Source organism: Canis lupus, chromosome 11, assembly GCF_011100685.1.
Source record: "Canis lupus familiaris isolate Mischka breed German Shepherd chromosome 11, alternate assembly UU_Cfam_GSD_1.0, whole genome shotgun sequence".
In the NCBI taxonomy this organism is placed as follows: Eukaryota; Metazoa; Chordata; class Mammalia; order Carnivora; family Canidae; genus Canis; species Canis lupus.
The window spans coordinates 31,334,462-31,353,439 of record NC_049232.1 but is presented as its reverse complement, the minus strand read 5'-3'; the positions used below and the strand labels follow the sequence as shown (position 1 = coordinate 31,353,439).

General features: G+C 37.7%; 1 protein-coding gene across 13 annotated transcripts in view; it reads left to right on the top strand.

Annotated features, from left to right (window-relative positions):
- The first annotated feature begins 4,461 nt into the window (after window positions 1–4,461).
- Window positions 4,462–18,978, top strand: part of PTPRD (protein tyrosine phosphatase receptor type D) — a 2,163,408-nt gene continuing 2,148,891 nt past the window's right edge. For all 13 annotated transcript variants that reach the window (XM_038552342.1, XM_038552385.1, XM_038552349.1 and 10 more), the window contains exon 1: window positions 4,462–4,791. The gene's annotated coding sequence lies outside the window, so the exon portion shown is untranslated. The remainder of the gene's footprint in view (window positions 4,792–18,978) is intronic.

Genomic DNA, 18,978 nt, shown 5'->3' with positions numbered 1-18,978 from the left:
GCAAGAGATAGGATGAGACAAGTATAAGCTGGAACTATGGAAGGGTGTATTTCTGGAGGAATGCAGCCACTGCCAGAAAATAACTCAGTGCTAAGTTAACAGAGCAATTGGGAAAAGAATCGTCTCTCCTACTGTCCCCCACCAGTACGTCTCGTTGAGCATAACCCAACAGAAGGCAAAGGACAAGGGAAACCAGGTAGGTGCAGTTCCTAGCAGCTAACTCCTAGGACACAAAGAAGGCCAAATGGTGGATTTGGGGTTTGAGGAGGGGTGAGGAATAGAAAATGCTTTGTACAATAAACGAAAAAATAAGTATATCGTATTATATCATATCAAAACCCATAGTTCCAAAGCATTTAGATTTTTTTTGTAACCTAGCATTAGCCCATAATAATTTTGGTGGAGTAACCCTGAAGCCTTGAATCCACAATTATCACAAATATAACTCCACTCACTAAGACTCCCTAAATCGAGTAATAATCAAGTCATATTTTTCATTATGTTCTAAGGTTCCCAGGCAGCCTTCCTGGTAGCAAAGCATCTATAAAAAATTAGGGAAATTAGACTCATTTAGTCAATTAGAACTCTATCCTCATTGACCAAAATAAAAGCTGAGGAAGAGTCAAAGATTATCATTGTTTCATATGAAATAAGTACAAGCAGTTAGACTAAGTGCAGGACTTCCCACTTTAATATCAATATAAAATTGTTTCTACTTGCATTTTCTGCCAATTAGCATAACTTCAGCAGGAAACATGGAGAAAGGGAGAACAAATGAAGTGTACACCATTTTTGCAGACTGAGAAACAAACAAAACAAAACAAAACAAAACAAAACCTCATGGGTGGCAAAGTGAGCAAGATTACTCCTGACAAAATCAAACTCACCAATCTGGTGGTTTTGGGATATCTCTTTTGATCATTGTCTCCCTTATAACGGGTGACTTGCTCCTCCCAGTTCCCTTATTACCATGTTTTCTATTTCTTTTTCCTTATTTCCAATTCCATATTATGGAGTACTATATAATTAGGATGTTTTCCCACAATGCTATTGATATGTTTAAAGGACATCTGAGAACAGGAGGTTATTGCTGTGGAGTTGTTAAGCCTAATTCAACAGCTGAGACAAGGCTGAAAGTACTGGATTCCCTCAAAAAGTCAAAATACAAATGTAAGTTATAGAGGTTGATAAAATCAATTCTAAGCTTAAATGTAACAAGGCAAACTAAAGTTTTGGTCAATAAAGCAAGGTGGTAAAATCAAGGGAACCTCAAAAGAGATTAATCTCAGATGGCTGATATTCAAGACCATGCTTTCTTGCCCTATCCCAGTTTCCCTTTTTAATTTCTATTTCACATTTGTCATGGTTGTTTTAAACACCATGGTTCACTGACAATGACCAATTTAAACAAGTAGTGCTGTCTTTTAAAAATAAATATACACTGGCAAAGGGGACATTTAAAGCTGCCTTTTCATCTGAGAAGGAAGAATAAACCGTAATATTACAGGAGGTGGATAGGTAGTTAGAGAATGAAATATTTTTTTTAACTGTTGCAGCTTGGTGCGATCATCGTCAGGAAAGATATCTCAGTCCAATTCTAATAAATCACTAATAAAATCTCTATAAAAAGCTACTCACAATTAACACTTGTGGTATTAAGTAGGGAGTGATGCCGGAGGAAGAGGGCTGAATATAATAACCGTGGCTCTTCCGATGTTTAAATTACCCTGTGTTCTTCTGGAGGGCACCAGTGTAGAGCTGTGTACAGGCAAGAGTAAATCAGCCCCAGGGAGCACTGTCTCTGTGAGATGCCAGCTTTGAGCTGAAGTTGAGATGAGTTTCAAGTAGCTGAACACCCCCATACAGCAGGAAAGAGAGATAAGATATCGACACACTCAGCTGCATCTTGTTAAAAGCTTCCTGCGGGTTGGCAGAATGAAATCTTTATTTAAAATATACAAACTATTGTCAAGGGAAAGATGGGAAGAGAACACAGTAAAAGGGCCAAATGCTTTGCTTAACCCACCAGAAGCAGTAGAAAGGGAGAAGAGGCCACATTGTCTCTGCAGCAACAACAACAGAAAAGGTAACTAACACCACCACATCAGCATCCATCTGCTCTTCCCACGGTATCAGGATGCACTATTTCTTTTATTATTTATTCTATGTGTTTCCGGGGGAAGGCAGATATATTATTACGAATAGCACAAGAGGAAATCATTTCTGGTGCCACTTGGCATTAAGTACAGTAGTGTATGTAATGAGTGAGTGATGACAGGAAACATAGCTGCAGTGTTGAGTTCTGGCAGGCCTCCTACAAACCCGCTTCAACTTGCTCTTGGTAGTCAGAGGCTTTCAAACAGAAAGTTCATGTAAAACCATTATTGAACACTGACAGGAAGGAGCTGAGACAGGAGGGAGTGGTGTGTATTTGTGCAAAAGGGGGGGGGGAGGGAGAGAGGGAGGGAGGAAGGGAGGGAGGGAAGGAGAGACCAGGGGAGAGACTGAGTTAGTCATCATCTTGCACAGACAACACCATAAGGGGGCAGGTGCTTTGCATAATTACAAAGATAGACATACACATGCACACACACACACACACACACACACACACACTTGCATGCATGGAAGGAATCTTTTTGTTTCCTATCCTATCATTTCCAAGAACAGCTTTAAGTGATAATGATTGTGAACCCTCTTGGATGGCTGAGCTCAGTGGGTTTATGGGGGTGGAGCAGGTAGCCTGGCAGGAGATGGGTTCAGAAGAAGGGTCACTCCTGAAGAGCAAAGGGACATGGCAGGCAATGAAGCAGGCATGAAAAGAAAAGAGGTGAAAGGACCCTGGGGAAAATGTCACATGTATTGATTAAGCTTTATTTCTCTTTGGGAGAAAGTGACATTTATGCTATTAGATCATGGACATATAAGGAAAGTAGATGGCCCACTGCTTTCGGTTTTCTTCCACAGTGCTTAGGGCACCTTTGACTAGAGGGTACCTGGAAGGCTTTCTGTTGCATTATTATAAACAGGACAATTATTTTTTTTAAAGGACCAACGTGGTGACATTGGTCTTTCTTTACTAAGAGAGAGAGAGCATTCGTTGTCACAGCTGTATCCTTTGATCAGACACAAATGACGGTAAAATGTTAGAAGCTTTCTGTGACATTTCTTCCATCCTGCTCTTCCCCAGTGCTAATTCTCTTTTCTAGCTTTGCTCAGGGGGTTTAAGTTACTCTTTCCTTGCTGGCAGAGTCTGTGATACACCACCTCAGAGGCATCGGTCATTCCCCTAAGCAGGTAGTAAAGAAATACACCCCCCACCTCCACCCCCACGCAGTCCCCGTCCTCGCCTCTGAAGCCAGGCTAGTTTCCAGCAACTCTTGTTCGGGGCTTTCCCTTCTCAGCTACTGCCTTGACAGAGCCCTGTCTCTACCTCAAGCCCAGCCACGCTGCCAAGCACCCCAACTGAAAACTACACGCAGGGCACCCTGCACCACGCAGCTCTGCTCCTCTTCCTCCTCCTCATTAAAGTGGACCCTTCGTGAGCAACGAATGTCTTGCAAATTAAAACTCTGCCCCCTGCATTTTTAGCTCCTCTGCCCCCCTGACGCTTGCCGCCAGCTTCCCTCCGAAAAAGAAACCCACCCAAACCCCAAAATGAAATAACCCAAAGCACGCAAACACCTGAAGAGGCGCAACCGGGATCTACACCTGGACAAGTCCTCTGTGGCTCTAGTGGTCGGGATAGAGCATCCTCTCCCCGCGCGGACCGCTTTATCCCGCCCGGGGCCCGGGGCATGGCACGGCCTCCGGGCCGCGGGGTCGGCGGGGTCGCGCCCGGGCAGCTCGGGTCGCCGCGCAGGCCGCCCTCCTCCGGCCCCGGCCCGCCGCCGCCGCCGCCTCCACCCGGGCCGGCGCTCGCAGCACCCGGCGCCGCGTCCTCCCCGCCCGACCCCCGCCCTCCCGCGCCGGCCCGCGCCGCTGGCAGCCATCAAGTGGCTCGTTAGGGAAATGCAGGTGAGTGCGTGCGGCCGAGACGTGGGGTGTGTGCCTGTGTGTGCGAGCGCGAGCCAGCCAGCCAGCGCGGGAGCCGCCGGGAGGTGCCGGCCGCCTCCGCTCCCCGCCCCTCGCCGCCCGCTCCGGCACCTGCACCTGCGCCCGCGCCCGCACCTGCGCCCGCGCCCGCGCCCGCGCCCGCGGCGGCCGCCCGAGCGCCCCGGGCCGCGCCTCGCCCAGCGCCTCGCCCGGACGGCCGCTCGCCGGCCCTCCCCGCGGTCGCGGTCGCGGTCGCGGTCGCGGTCTCGGTCTCGGTCTCGGTCGCGGGCTCCGTCGCGGTCTCGGTCTCGGTCTCGGCCGCAGCTCGGCCGGCCTCCCGGCGCCCCCCCCCCCCCCCGCCCGGCGGTCCCCTCCCCGCCCGCGCCCTCCCGCGGCTCCTCCTCCTCCTGTCCGCCTCCTCCCCTCGCGCGCCGCCGACAGGCAGCCTCGGCGGGCAGAGTGCGGGTACTTTGCCTTCTGAAGAATTTGCAGGACCCAAGCACGCTTTCGGAGCGCCCCGATTTTCTTCGGTCGGTGTCCCCTCCCTCCGGAAACGAAGATCCCACTTGTGCAACAAACAGCACCCGAAGCATCCTGCCCAAGCCAAAGCCCGACGGGCTGCTGAGCATGTGCTGCCCTTTCTTGCAGTTTATTCTGGGCCTGTGTGGAATAGAGAGACAATTCTTTATTTGACTGGTAGGAAAGAGAAGAGAAGACTCCTCAGGGTTTCCAAGGAGGACTGGAGCGGCTGCTTTAGTAAGTAAACTGTGTTTTTTTTTTTTTTTTTTTTGATATTTCTTTACTCTCAAGTGAGGGAAGAGCATATGCCGAATGCTCTCCCTTCAGATGGTATGGACAGTTCGTTTCACCGGGGAAGAAGTTGACTTACATGACTTAAGTAGTTCTTAATTGAGAAGTGGTTTGTTAAGCTGCTTGCTTGCTTATTTATTTATTTATTTATTTATTATTATTATTATTATTTATTTTTTTTTTGGAAATGCATTGAGAAGACTTCATTGTGGGAAACCTTATTGGGGAATCTGATTTTTAAACCTTTATTGTTCAAGGGCTGTTGGAAGCCTGGCTTGTGAAACGTTGGTTGGTTCCAAGATATAAGGCTGGTTACCTAGAAAAAGCTTGAGAATTCGAACCTGCTGGTTCACTTTTCCTGCTACTGTCCACCTCCACCCTCAGCCACACCAACTCCCATCCTTCTCTGACTTCACTTGGTTGCTTATCTTTAGTCCTGAAGACAGCTGGCCAAAAAATTGGGTCAAGGGAAACTTGATAAAGACGGTCTGAAAGACCAGGAGAAAATCCTGTTGAGGTTTCTAGGTAGATGAGATGTGGAAGAAAATCCTCCAACTAGGCTAGTTTGGATAATTTGGATGAAATTCATTCAGAGAGGGAATGTGAAAAATGCTTTGGAGAGGGCAGGAGCTGAGGCTGTGACTTTGACACAGCAGGTTATAGACTGTGACAGGGGCTCAGCAGCCAGTGACAGGCTTAAGGTGTCTCCTAGGGCCGAATATCTCTGCATCAAAAACTTTTGCAGGCAGTATTCCTCTTGGGGCTAACATCACCATGTCGGTAGCTGCAGCATTTCTGTAAGAACAAGTAGGACACTCTTCCTCTTTCTGTGAAAGGGTTAATGATATATTTAAAAAGAATAAGAGGTATACAGTCTAACACTTGCCAATATTTTGTAATATCTAAATAAAACCTTTGTGTTATGTCAGTAAAAATATAGTTGAGTCAGTTTGTTTTGCACAGGAGGGAGAGAATCAATAACATTTCAGCATTTTTTTCTTTATTACTGCCAAATGGACTCGGAATCTAATTCTTCTTGCATTGTTACATATATAGTAGATACAGTAGAATTCCAGTTTAGATACAACAGAGCTGATTTTTTTTTTTAACAAAGTTCTCTGACATAATAGCATGCAGGCTGACTACTGTAGAATAGTAATTTAAAAAGTTTACCTTTAACTTTCAATTTCTATCTCAATGTAAAGCACACTTTTGCAAGCAAATGTCTTTAAGAGTTATGAACCAGATTGAAAATTAAAGCTCCTTACTTACAGATAATATTGTTTTTCCACAGAACACCTTACTATCAAATAATACCCAAGGGCTCTCATATTTAATTGCTGATAATGGTAAAGTGAAAAAAATATTATCTTTGTATTTACTCAAATATATAAAAGTGGCACTATTCATTTGGCATTGATTTTTAAAATTTTACAAGTAAACTCATGTACAATGGTTTTAAAAAAAAAGAAAGATGTTTTAGAGTTGTATGGTTCTTCAATGTCAAAAGCTTTGAATATCTTGGGACATAAGTTTTGAGGGTAATGAAATAACAGTAGGGCAATTGAATTTGTTGATATGAAGTTGTAATATATGGAAATCATTTGGTAAAGATATGTCACTGTTTATTGTATATTACTTTATTTTCTATCCAAATGGATTTTCTTAGAGGTATTGCTATTCTCAGTTTCCATTTCTGCGTTGTTTTAAAATGAATTTAGGTAATTTAAAATTAAACCCTTGGTTGATCAGATTTGATCCCTCTTCACTTGTGACCTCAAACACCTGAAAGGTATCTGATGTTTGAAAAAGCAGTTATTGAAAAATAAAAGGTAAGAGTGTACTGAAGTAGCCAATTTTAAGAGTGGATCAAACATGTTATTACATATATTACAATAGGACACATTAGAAAAGTAGAAAAGAAGAAAAGACATGACAGTAGAAAAGACATGACAAAATTGTTGACTATATTCAAATTGCTGAAAGCAAAGATTTACAATTAACATGAAAATTAATGTGAAACACATTCTGCCTGTGTTCTAATTATGTTAGAGTGCCAAGGAAGATAGCCTGAATTAAAACCATTTCTAGTCAAGCTTGAACATGTTATATTTGATCACTTTCAAAGAAGTCAAAACTGGGTGGGATGATTAAATTGTCTTTTTGTTTGTTTTCTTGTTTTTGCCTTTTTTTTTTTCTTGCCACCAGTTTTCTATGCAATACAGAGGTGGTTGCAACTTTAAAGTTGAAAAAAGAAAGTTGCTAGTGTCAGCAGTAATGTGTTTTATTATGCAGTTGTTCTTGTTATTCAGATCAGATAATGGCCCTATGAAATACATAAGCAGTCTGCAGGGAATGAATGATTAATTCCTCTAACGTGTGCTTACTAAAGGAGTTCTTATTAATAAAGTGCCGTATACCTGCATTTGCTTGCCATTGCAGTTGGTGAAGGCAAATGTACTTTTCTTTTCCTTTAATACTAATATGGAATTTACAGGTCTAGTCCTGTAACTGTAGTAGCTTAAAGATGACTTCATCGAACACATGATCTTATGTTTTATAGAACCCTTTGGATATGATTGCTATTTACTTAAAACAATTTATTTGGAAAGTAAAATGTTGTTAATTAAATGTGAACTTAAAGACTGAACATTAAAAATTGTGTTTTTCACTCAGTGGAATGACACTCTCTCTCTCCTGTGTATTATTACTTGGGTGTGGATGCAAACGACAAGTGCAAAGGACATTTTTCTTTGGTACTATTAAGTGCAAGAGAAAAGTTAAAATATTGTTGCTTGTATGAAATAATTAGCTAGATACTCTGTTAAAATTTTGGGACAGGCTACTAGTGCATATGACAATTGTTGTGGTTACCGCTGGTGTAAAATGTATTGCAGTTAGAGGTGTATCATTGATTAACTTTCAAGATCTTTGCATTTCTAAGACTGGATTATTGGTGAAGGTGGAAGATGGATTTCATGTGGTGATTTGAGAACAGGTGACCTGAAGTGCATACTACACATTTTAAATTTACCTACCCAATATCTTCTGTTTTCAGAAATTTCTAAAAAATGTAATTTTCAAAATTGCCTAATTGCATATATCAATATGCAACTCTCACATTTAATACAACAAATAACTTTATTTCAAGATTTTTCTGTTGTTTGGAGAAAATAACTTAATTTCAGTAGTATTTTTTTTTGGATTTATGTTTATGTTGAAATTAATAAACTTTAACAATGTGAATTATATGATAGTATATATTTGATAATGCTAATTTAATAATTATAGTGAAAATTGGATGAGTAGGATTTGTATCCAGTTGAGTGCCATTTGAATTTGTCTCCCTATATATTTAAGCGCAGGTTTTTTTATGACTACTGTCAGTTCACTGGGTGTCAGTCAGGCTGTTTGATAGCAATTTGATATCCATCAAGAATAAATGAATTTCCCTGGTAGAATCAATGTGGAAGTTAACTGTACTTGCGGTAATGGTTATGTTTCTTCAAACTCTTAAAAAATGAGTTGAATGAAAGAAAATGAATGAAGAATCAAAAATGAACATTGCCCGTTAGGTGAACACTTATATGATCATAGAATCAAAAGTTTTGAGTTTTTCTCTCATCTTTGTGATTGGCAGTGTGACCCCAGGGCGGTAACTGGCACTCTGTGGGTTTTCTCCTCTGTCTAGTGGAAAAATTGACCTACAATTTGAGATAGTTTAAACCCAAAATCTCATGGAATGGGATCATATACTAATATAATTAGTAATATGATTGATAGTAGAAATTAGCAAATTGTTAGATTACACTGTGGTACCTTGAGAACCCAAAGAGGAGTTGTGGCAGCCATCTTGTTGGGAGAAGGGCTAAGGAAATTGTCTCTGGGCCATACTGGAGGTGACCAGACCTTGTTGCTGTGTGGATTAAATGTTTATTTGGAGGAGGAAGATGAAGAGTATGGAAGGAAGGGAGTCAATTAAAATTCCTCTAAGCCACTCTATCCTCTTGCTACTGAAAATATATTATATTAGTAAGTATTTTTGGATTTGTTACTCTATTTAATACCAAAAGGGTATGCAGAGATAAAAATAAAGGAAATTGCTTGGTGTCTTTTGACTTCATTTTTTTCTCCTCTTAATTTCTTTATGCTATTTTACAATACCATGTTTAGATAAATATGCACAATTTATTTATTTTTTTAATATGCACAATTTAAGTCAACTGTTTTTTTCCCTGACATACATCTTATAGCCTGTCACAGCTAGAAGTAACCATATAAACATTTATTTCAGCCTCTGTATTTTAAAGAGGAAACTAAAGAAATCAGAGGTTAAAAAATATAAAGGTGACATGTACTACCAAGTTCACAGCTTTTACAGCACAAAGATGGTATATTGACAACTAAATACATAGACAATAATTTATATACTTGTTAGTAAATTATCAATAAGATAATTCTGGTTGATGATGTAAGATACAATATATTTATCTAAAAAGATTTTATAATGACAAAGTTTCTGATCGTGGAAAATGAACGCAGAAAGAATATATAGAATGTTAATTTTGAGTGCTTGCTTTTCTTATAGAAAACCCAGATTATATTCCTAGATAGAATTCATGTTATATAATTGATGAAATTGAAAAGTTTCCACTAAGAAAATCAGTGTGTCCAATCTTTCCCTTTTCTGATATAAATATTTGGGTGGTAGCAAGTGGACCTCTAGCTCCATAAAATGGTTTATATTTTAAATCATTGGAGAAAGGAAAATCATGCTGTATTTAAAATTTATTTTCTTCTGAATGCAAGATGTAGCTGATTAATTAGAATTTACTTGCTTTCCACTTTGTGTGTTTGGTTGTGTACGTGTGTGTGTTTAAGCACACCTGTTAAAGAAGAAACTTAGTGATAATGGTCCACTTAAAATTTTAGAAGTGTTTATAATAATTGAATAGTCAAAGAGCAATAACATGTTAGGGTCTGATATATCAAATTGCTGATAGATTATTGAATCAAATGAAAGTTCAACAGTACACCATATTACCAAGGTCTTGCCTTATTTAATAAGCCCTTATATTTTCTAAAATATAATAATTAAATCTTCTTACGGTTGAGATTTTAGAATTGCAGAGAACATAATTGCTGTTATTTCACATTTATTATTACAGACTTTATTTACCTGGTTTCATAAATGTACTTAGATGTTAAGGAAGGAAAGGAAAAAGATCTGAATTTGATTATGACATGGTTAGTTACTTAAAGGCTGCCATAATTAATCTCAAATGTATTTTGACTAGGATATCTTGTTATAATTCAGTGCATATTGATTTACTTTGTAAGGTACAATAAAAGTATTACACTTAAACACAGAACAAGTAAATTTTATAAAATTCCTTTTAAGTGCAATTATTTAAGTAGTCAGCTATACAAGTCTATTAATGCAGTTATTCTCTTGGGAATGCTGTGACTTATCCTTTTAAAAAGCTATCCAGAGTTATATTTCTCAAGTGTAGTTTGTATTAAAAAGAGGGCCCCTTCAGCAGCTACATAAGAAAACAAAGTCTGTGTGCACATACTCCTTTTAATACTTACCTGCTAATTACATACAATGTGAGATTTGTATCACAGGATATACTCCTATTCCTTTCGTTAGTATGGACTGGGTAGCTTAGGACAAAGGCCTAGAACATAACTTCCTTCCAGTTCCAAGAAAGGCTAATTTAGTATATAGAACCAGAAAAAAAAAAAAAAAACAAAAAAAGAGCAATAGGGTGCTTCCTGTTTTTAAATGAAGTGGTCTAGGGATGCCTGGGTTGTTCAGTGGTTGAGCGTCTGCCTTGGGCTCACTCAGGTCATGATTCTGGGGTGTTGGGATGTAGTTCTGTGTCAGGCTCCCCGCAGGGAGTCTGCTTCTCCCTCTGCCCATGTCTCCGCCTCTCTCTTTCATGAATAAATAAATAAAATCTTTTAAAAATAAAAATAAATAAATGAGTGGTCTAAGTCACTTGCCCAAGGTGGAAAAATAGTTATACAAGCTTTTATATGTGAAATGTTGTCCCAGTACAGTGACCTAGAATCTTTACAATCAAATCAGAAATTCTACTGAGAAGTGGAATAAAGGATGAAGAAGGGAGGGGATGGAGAAAGGAGAGACTTGTTAATCTTGCTCTAGAGGCAGTATTCCTACACTTTTTATTTTTCCCACAAATGGGTTTCAAAAATCTGAGGAATGACTTTCCAGTTTGGGGTAAATGGGCATCAAATTAACAAGGAATCTGGCTCTTACTAAACTGTGCCATATTCTCAGTTTATGCCATTGTTACACTGTATCATGTGGAGCTATTGAGAAGATCAGTTTATCAGTTCATATCTGTATTATGTCCTCCAATTTTGTCACAGAAATCAAGGACAGGACAATAATTCAGGTATCGTCATGTTATCTACCCCTAGAAGTTTCATTCTCTTCTGTTTCCTAACTTATATGCATTTTCAAGTCAGAGTCAGGTATATACAATATAGTATTTGGTCACTAAATATTTATTCAGTCTCCCATGTACCAGACAGTGCTAAGTAAAACACACCCATAAGCTAGCAATATAAAGCTGCCTAAATTGTGACCATCCTATATTCTTATGAAACGTTTCCCCATTATTAAGATTTTTTTTATTTCATGGAAAATATAGAATTTCTGCAAAGAATCTTTTCCGTTTAAGTCACAAAATTTTGCAGGTACATGCCTTCTTTTCCCATTTTTCTCCTCTCATTCACTGTCATCCTGAGTTAAAGGAATTTTTATGGAAACCGGGTGGAATCCCTGTTGCTTATTTTTTTTAGAGATTTTTATTTATTTATTCATGAGAGACACAGATAGAGGGAGAGAAGCAGAGGGAAAAGCAGACCTCATGCAAGGAGCCTGATGTCGGATTCAATCCCGGGACTCCAGGATCACACCCTGGGCCGAAGGCAGGCGCTAAACTGCTGAGCCACCCAGGGATTCCCCCTGTTGCTTATTTAATCACTGCAGGCTATGCTATATTCCAATGGAATTAATTGGTATCCTTCATCATCTTCACAGCTATATTACTCCAGTGCTAATTCTTTAGATGCCCCACTCTCCAAAGTTCTAGAGAAGCAGTAAGGCATGGTAAGCATATCACTATACCATCCTTATATCTACATCTACAACATACAGGAAACCTCAGTAAATCTCCAGACCACTGGAGCAGTTCACAGTTTATGTATCAGTCTCTTACATTTTCGAATTATGGAATATAATACAAGTCACAATCAAAGCTCATGCTGTTATTCCAGCTACAACCAAAGCATCATAGAAGTCATTGGCTTTCTCAGGAAAGATGACAGAGAAAAGAGAAGAAATCCTGCCTGTACATTTTAATGTGTGTGTGTTATTTTCATAAAAGGCCTTAAAATATGTACCTTGGATCAAATAATAAAATAATAAGACAAAAGTGTAATTTAAATTTTTAGAGACTTATTTGGATTGTTATGTATATTTGGAGTTAAAAAATTATCCAAATTCACCTCTTGATTTCTCTAGAATAAGTAATGGAAACATTTCTGACTTCATTTTAAAGAGTTCCCCTTTGTATCCCCTCTAAAAACCTAATCAAAGATTCTCTGATGGTCCTAATTAACAGGAACATTTGAAAAATAATTCCAATATATTGTTTTGCTTGCAAAGGGTCTTTTATATTTCTAAATATTAATGCTAGACTATGTACATCACAAAGAGGAAGAATTTTCCCTGTCATTTGTTATTTCCCATTATATTATATAATATATTCAGTTCTTAATTAATATTTATTAGTGGTATTTACTTCCTTGGACCATTGCTTGCAATTTTAGTATGTAAGGATATCCGGTGGCTTCTCCTCTGAATGGATGTGTTCATTCTGTATCATATGTGCTATCCATTTGTTTCCTCCTAGGATACATATGTGGTTAGCTCTGTAACACATGGCTTTTCCTCATCATTTATACCTGTGTGGTTGAAGACAGTAGGGCTTTCTTGTGGTAGAATTGTGTGCTCTCAAGGACTGAATTCAGCACTTCAGTGTCCCATTTCCCCATCCCTCAGGAAGTCATGCCTTCCTGTTGTTTTTTTAGGGGCTTGAAACCTTCCTAACTTCCTATGTACCCCTTCCATTGTGGGAACCTAATAGCATAAATTACACATTTGCTAAATACACATTGATAATTACTGGCTTTTTGAAGAAGTGCATCTTAAGAATTATTCCAATTGTAATATAAATAATAGTATGTTTGTCATTTACAGTATACACACATGCACACTTTTTTTTTAGAGAAAGGAATTTCAGACAATATCCTAGAATGACTGGGTGTGAAATCTTATGTAGGCTGAAGCTGGAGATCAATCTGTTTAGGAAATAGGTCAGAGGAGATCAAATGGTTCCCCCCCATGGCAGGCTTCTTTTCTCTTTTATTAGACCTGTCTCTTCTCATTTCTGTTTCTACTGCCAAGTTTTCCTTTTCTGCCCATTTCCTTTGTCCTTAATGGGAACTCAGTGTTGTAGTTACACAGGGAAGACTCAATTGGGCACATGAGAAGATAAAAGTGTATGCTGTTAAGATTTTTAAATAGTTACTGCCATTGTATTGTACATTTCCTTTACAGTTCATTTATCCCTCTCATTGATAAAACAATCTGCATTACATAAATAGTCCATCACTTCTTATGATGGCACTCAAAGAAGAAAGCAATTCTTTTTTCCCCAATCAGGGATACCCTGAGGATTTTATCTTTCTCTTGGATTTTTTGAATTTTTTTGTGTATGTGCCATAGTACCTTCTCATGAGCTCTGAAAATATCTTCAGATAGAAGTGATTATACTAGCTAACATTTATTGATTTTAATAGATGCAAGTCATTATTTTAAATGCTTTATAAGCATTATCTCATTTATTCTCACATCATCCCTGTAAATTGGCATAATTATTATGTTTAGGTTACAGATGAGGAAGCTAAAGTACCTAGAAGCTAACTAAACTTGCCCAAGGTAGCATATCAAGTGTAGCACCTGTACCCTCTGACTGTAGATCCCACATTTTAAACTACTTTGTGATACTGATGTTTTGGCATATTGATTTATATGTTTTCCCAGATGTATATTAGTAGATAAAAGGAATTCCATAGGTTCAGTATATCAAAAGTGGAAAAGGTGAGGGATCCCATTTCTGCTTTTATAACACAATTCTTTTCAAATGAAGCAAACACAAGTTACCATAAGTAAATAACATACATGAATAGAGCACCGTGAAGGTGGTGTTGAGGGTAAAGGAGCAGGGACAGAACACATCAAGGCAATCTATCTCCACATCACTGTTCCCAAAGTTAGTGGGTAGGCATGGCACAAATGCTTCTGAGTGTACTCCTTTGCTGCCTTGGAACTGCTGCATGAGCTGTTTGACACACCTTGCTACACTTGGTAACTGGTGACCAAGAGCCATACTTTTTGAGAATCAACCAAGATGTTTGAGTCACTTTGTGCTGTGTAAAAGGCACAGCAGAATAGAAATGCAAAGGCAGGGAAGATGAACTTTGCGTGTACTGTGGAGTTAAATTCAGAGTCAAGAGGGGCCTATCTGCCAGTAAATATTATTCAGAACAGTTTGATGCACATTTCCCATGATATTGAAATGGGAGTGGCATAACTAACTGATGTGAGCTACAACGTAAGGGATACTGATCATATGCACTAAAGAAAGAAATGAGAAGAGCAAAGTCAAAAGTTGATCCAGTAAGGGTCATCTTAATTACAATTATGTGTGAACTCTTACTACTTATGCTTCCTTGCCATGTAGTCTGGGTATCATCATATTGAATAAACTTTGTTGTAAATATAATTTGATTGTAATAGTAAACTATTTTTATTTGCTTATTTTTTTTTCTGGGATATTGATCATGTTCCTCAAATTTTAGTCTGCTTATTTGAAACTGAAAAATGAATGGAAGGAATAGTTACAACATAAATCATGATTTAGCTTTGAGATTATAAGAATGGAAAAGCTAAACTGTTATGTCTACATTAACTAAATTAAAGAGAGCTTGAATAAAATGATCCTCAGTAAACATTTATTGGGTTTCTAATATATGAGAAATGCTCAGTGCATATTGTCAGAGATCTGGTGCCCTAATTTTGAAAGGACATGAGAAATATCTTTGATGTTCTGTGAAATTATCAGAAATGCTGTGTGTCATTTTAAAAATCAAACAAAATAAAACATTAGCTTTGCTCCTTCTCAGCTTATTGAATCAACACTTCTTATGTCTTAGGTATACATTTGTCAAGTCATAATTTTATTTAATACCACAAGATGGCAAAACACATGCAAAAATGGCTTTTTTTTTTCTATGCTGGAGGAATACATAATACCAAAAATAGGAAGTTAAAGTTGTTTTAGGATTCATATTTCAAGAGGTTCAAACTTCTTCCCTTCAGGTGTGAAAGATACAGAAACACTTAGTGAACAGGATAATTGGATTATCTTTTAACCCCCTAGGGTCTGCCTGAGGTCTTCCTTCCTGTGTTCTGATTACTAGCCAAGAAATTCAGTGAATTTTCAGTTATAAATGAGAATTGAGGAGTGGAAAAGGTGCCAGCCTGGGCAGTTTGATGATACAAACTTGTCCACTGGAGACCTTCACAGAACTGCTAAACTCTTAAACTGCTTGTTACAAGCTAGGTTTTGGCCTCCTGTCATTTAAATGCATGTAGCAGGAATAATGGTCAAGAATGAGAAACAAAGAAGCCTGGAAATGTTTAACACATTGGCAATAATATCTTTTTATTTCTTTGCAATTTTCAAAGAAAGATGATATAATCTTTAGGTTCAAAGTGTTTTTAAACAGGTGGTCCCAATTATTCTTGAAATATAATATACTCAACGCACAATATAATTTGGATTAATGATGTGAGTAGAAAAACATATCTTGGATTGGGTCTCCAAAGACAAACAGATGTAATAAGTATTGGTAATTAGCTAAAATAAGCAAAATTTGCAACTTCAAGAGAGTAAAGTTTTTCAGAAGCCGAGATTGTCTCATCAAATTTGTGGCAGTGTCCACATTTAGCTCTGTAGGAGTCCTGTTGTAAAATGATACCTCTCTGTGACTAAGCTCTATGAGGTCTACCTTTTATTTATTTTATTTTTTAACCAAATCTTTCCCCTGGCCATACCTTTGTTTCAGAGTCTTACCAAATTGTTGTAATCCATTTGGGCTGCTATAATGAAAAACCATAGACTAGGTAGCTTATAAACAACAGAAATTTATTTCTCGCTGTTCTGAAGCCCCAAAAGTCCAAGATTTTTGGACTGGCAGATTTTGTATGTAGTAAGAGTCCATTTCCTCATTCATACACAATCTTCTTTCTGCTGTGTTACTGCATGGGGGAAGGGGCAAGGGAATTCTCTGCCATTTCTTTATAAGAGCACAAATTCCATTCATGAAGCCTAAACCCTCATGATCTAATCACATTCTAAAATTCTTGCCTCCAATTACTATCCAGTATGTTTCATTATACAAATTTTGATAAGACACATTCAGTCCATAGAATAAATCTTACCTAAATGACTATTTCCTGTTTCCCTGCCTTTACCTCATCTCTATTCTTTTCCCTGCCACCAAAGGATTTTTTTTTTTCTAAAATTCAAATCTAATCATGGTTAAAACATTAAAAGATTCTTTACTGAAAGAAGTATAACGGTAAAAAAAAAATCTTGGTGTGACATAAAGGGACCTTTATAACGCAGATTGCAAACAATCTTTTTGTCTTTATTTCTTGCCTTCTTTCCACCACCCTGTGTATTCTGTAATAAATTTATAAATACCCTGATGTTAAAAATTGAGTAATTTAAGTGGCTTCTAATGAAAATAGTGATGATGAAGATTTATAATTGCATTTTCCCTGTTGAGAGACCGTCTCAAATTTTGTAATGTTACTTGTATGTGACCTTCAGGCACTAATTTTGAATCTTATTTCAGAGTATCTGGAATATCCTTTTCAGCCAATGACATATACGATAGAATGCCAACTTGTGAGGGACCTCTTCTCCTCTGTGGCTTTGCTCAAGACGAACCACCTACTATATTACTTCTGTACAACAAATTGATCAGTTTCCTTTGCTTCCCAGCAGCAGCCAGCATCTGCCATACAAAGTAATGATCTCTAGCAAAATTTTATGTTGTGTTTCCCCTGCCAGCTCCAAAGTGGTCAGCCTCTCTTGGCTTACCATCCTGGAACTATGTGGGTTTCTTGTTGCAGCCCAGCCCCCACAGGCACAGGCTTTGCTGCTCATGCTTGGCTGCGTGCCAAGTCTTTGTTGCTGGAGATGCTACTGTAACATCTGTTGAGTAAAGCATGTATGTAGTTACTGTCATCAATTTTAAGAATTTGGGTGTACTTTCTAGATTTAGGGCATGCATTGTACAAACATGAAGAATATCTTGAAGAGAATGTTGCAGTTAAAAGGGGAAATAAAAAAAATTTAAAAAATAAAAAAAATAAAAGGGGAAATAGTATTTATATTTTTAAAATGTGGCTTTGATGCTAAAAGCCAAAAAAAAAAAAAAAAAAAAAAAAAAACCTTTGTGGGATATTTAGATAACATCTGGCCAATTTTTTATGGATTTATCTAATAGACATTATTTTTAAAGGAAATTTATTTCTGTAATGGTTTGAAAAATCATTGATCTTCTTAAGTTAGTAAATTTTGATTGCCTTAGGAAAGTACCTGAGATTTTAAAGTGATATATCATCAGATAAAGAAAGTAATGTAGTCATAGTGTCCATCTCAGTATTTTTAATTTTTATTTAAAAAATATTATATGAACACCTTTTTTTGGATCACAAATCCAAAATAATGTGATTAACTGTGAAAAGGTTTTTATCCATACTGAAATATTTTTGTGATCTGAAGGACTCATAATATTGGGAAATAGGTTTCTTTGTATGAGTGACTAAAGATAATTATTAAGTAGAATCTATGAGGACACTGAGAGGACTTGGAAGGGTAGCTTCTGAGTACAAGAGGAAAGAATCCAAGTGTTCTGTTATTGGTAAAAAAAAAAAAAATGACACAGAACTGAATAGAAGAGGTTTTTTTTTTGTTTGTTTTAATTGAAAGTAGAGTAATCTTGAATTATTTCAATCTGCACAAGATTTTAGGATTGAGTTTTCTGATTAAATAACTCTATGGCCACATGATTAGTGGGGCAGTTTGGAAAATTATAAAATGTTCATTACCAACTTTTAGAAAAAAAAGTTGGAATATTTGTCCTGGTAATCAATTATTTTTCTATTTCTGTGGGATAACCAGTCTAAAAATTCGAAGGTCCTTCCTCTATAATTTGCATCATATAGCAGGATTCCTCATTGATATAAAGTCAAATAAAATTAAAGTCCTTGTTAACCTGCATGCTACACTGCAAAAAAAAAAAAAAAAAATCGGTAGCAAAGTAAATAATTATGACATAGACAACATTCAACATTATATAAATTAGATTACAGATTAAGCTGTTGTAACCATTAGACCCCAAAACAAAGTATCTGAAATGAAATAGAATTATTTTTCCCACTTAATAGTCCTAAAATGAGTGGGTCAAACCTCGTGGAATAGCACTGTTTTCATGCACCCAGCCTTCTTCCATTTTGTGGCTTAGCTGTGACCTAGAGAATTATCCTCATCTACATGTCAGATCTCTTTCATAGATAGATAGGAAGTCAAGGGAAATAGCTTTGCTTTAAGGGAATTTTCATTTTAATATCATTAAATGTAGTCACATGGTCATACCCAGCTTCATGGGAAGCTGGAAAATGTGGTACATAACTGAGTAGTCATGTACCTAGCTGAAATTTAAAAGTTGCTGTTATTGAAAGGAGGTAGAGGAAAGTAGATACTGAAGGAATTAATATTATCTGCCTTATCCATTCATTCCTCATCTTACCAAAAATTGGTAATAACTTACATTATCTTCTTTTTCCTTGTTATATCTTGCACTATTCTTTATTCTTGAATCTAGCATAGATAAGTTAGGTGTTTTGTCATCTATACCATAGTTAGGGTTAGCAGCAAAAAATCTAGTGCAAAACAT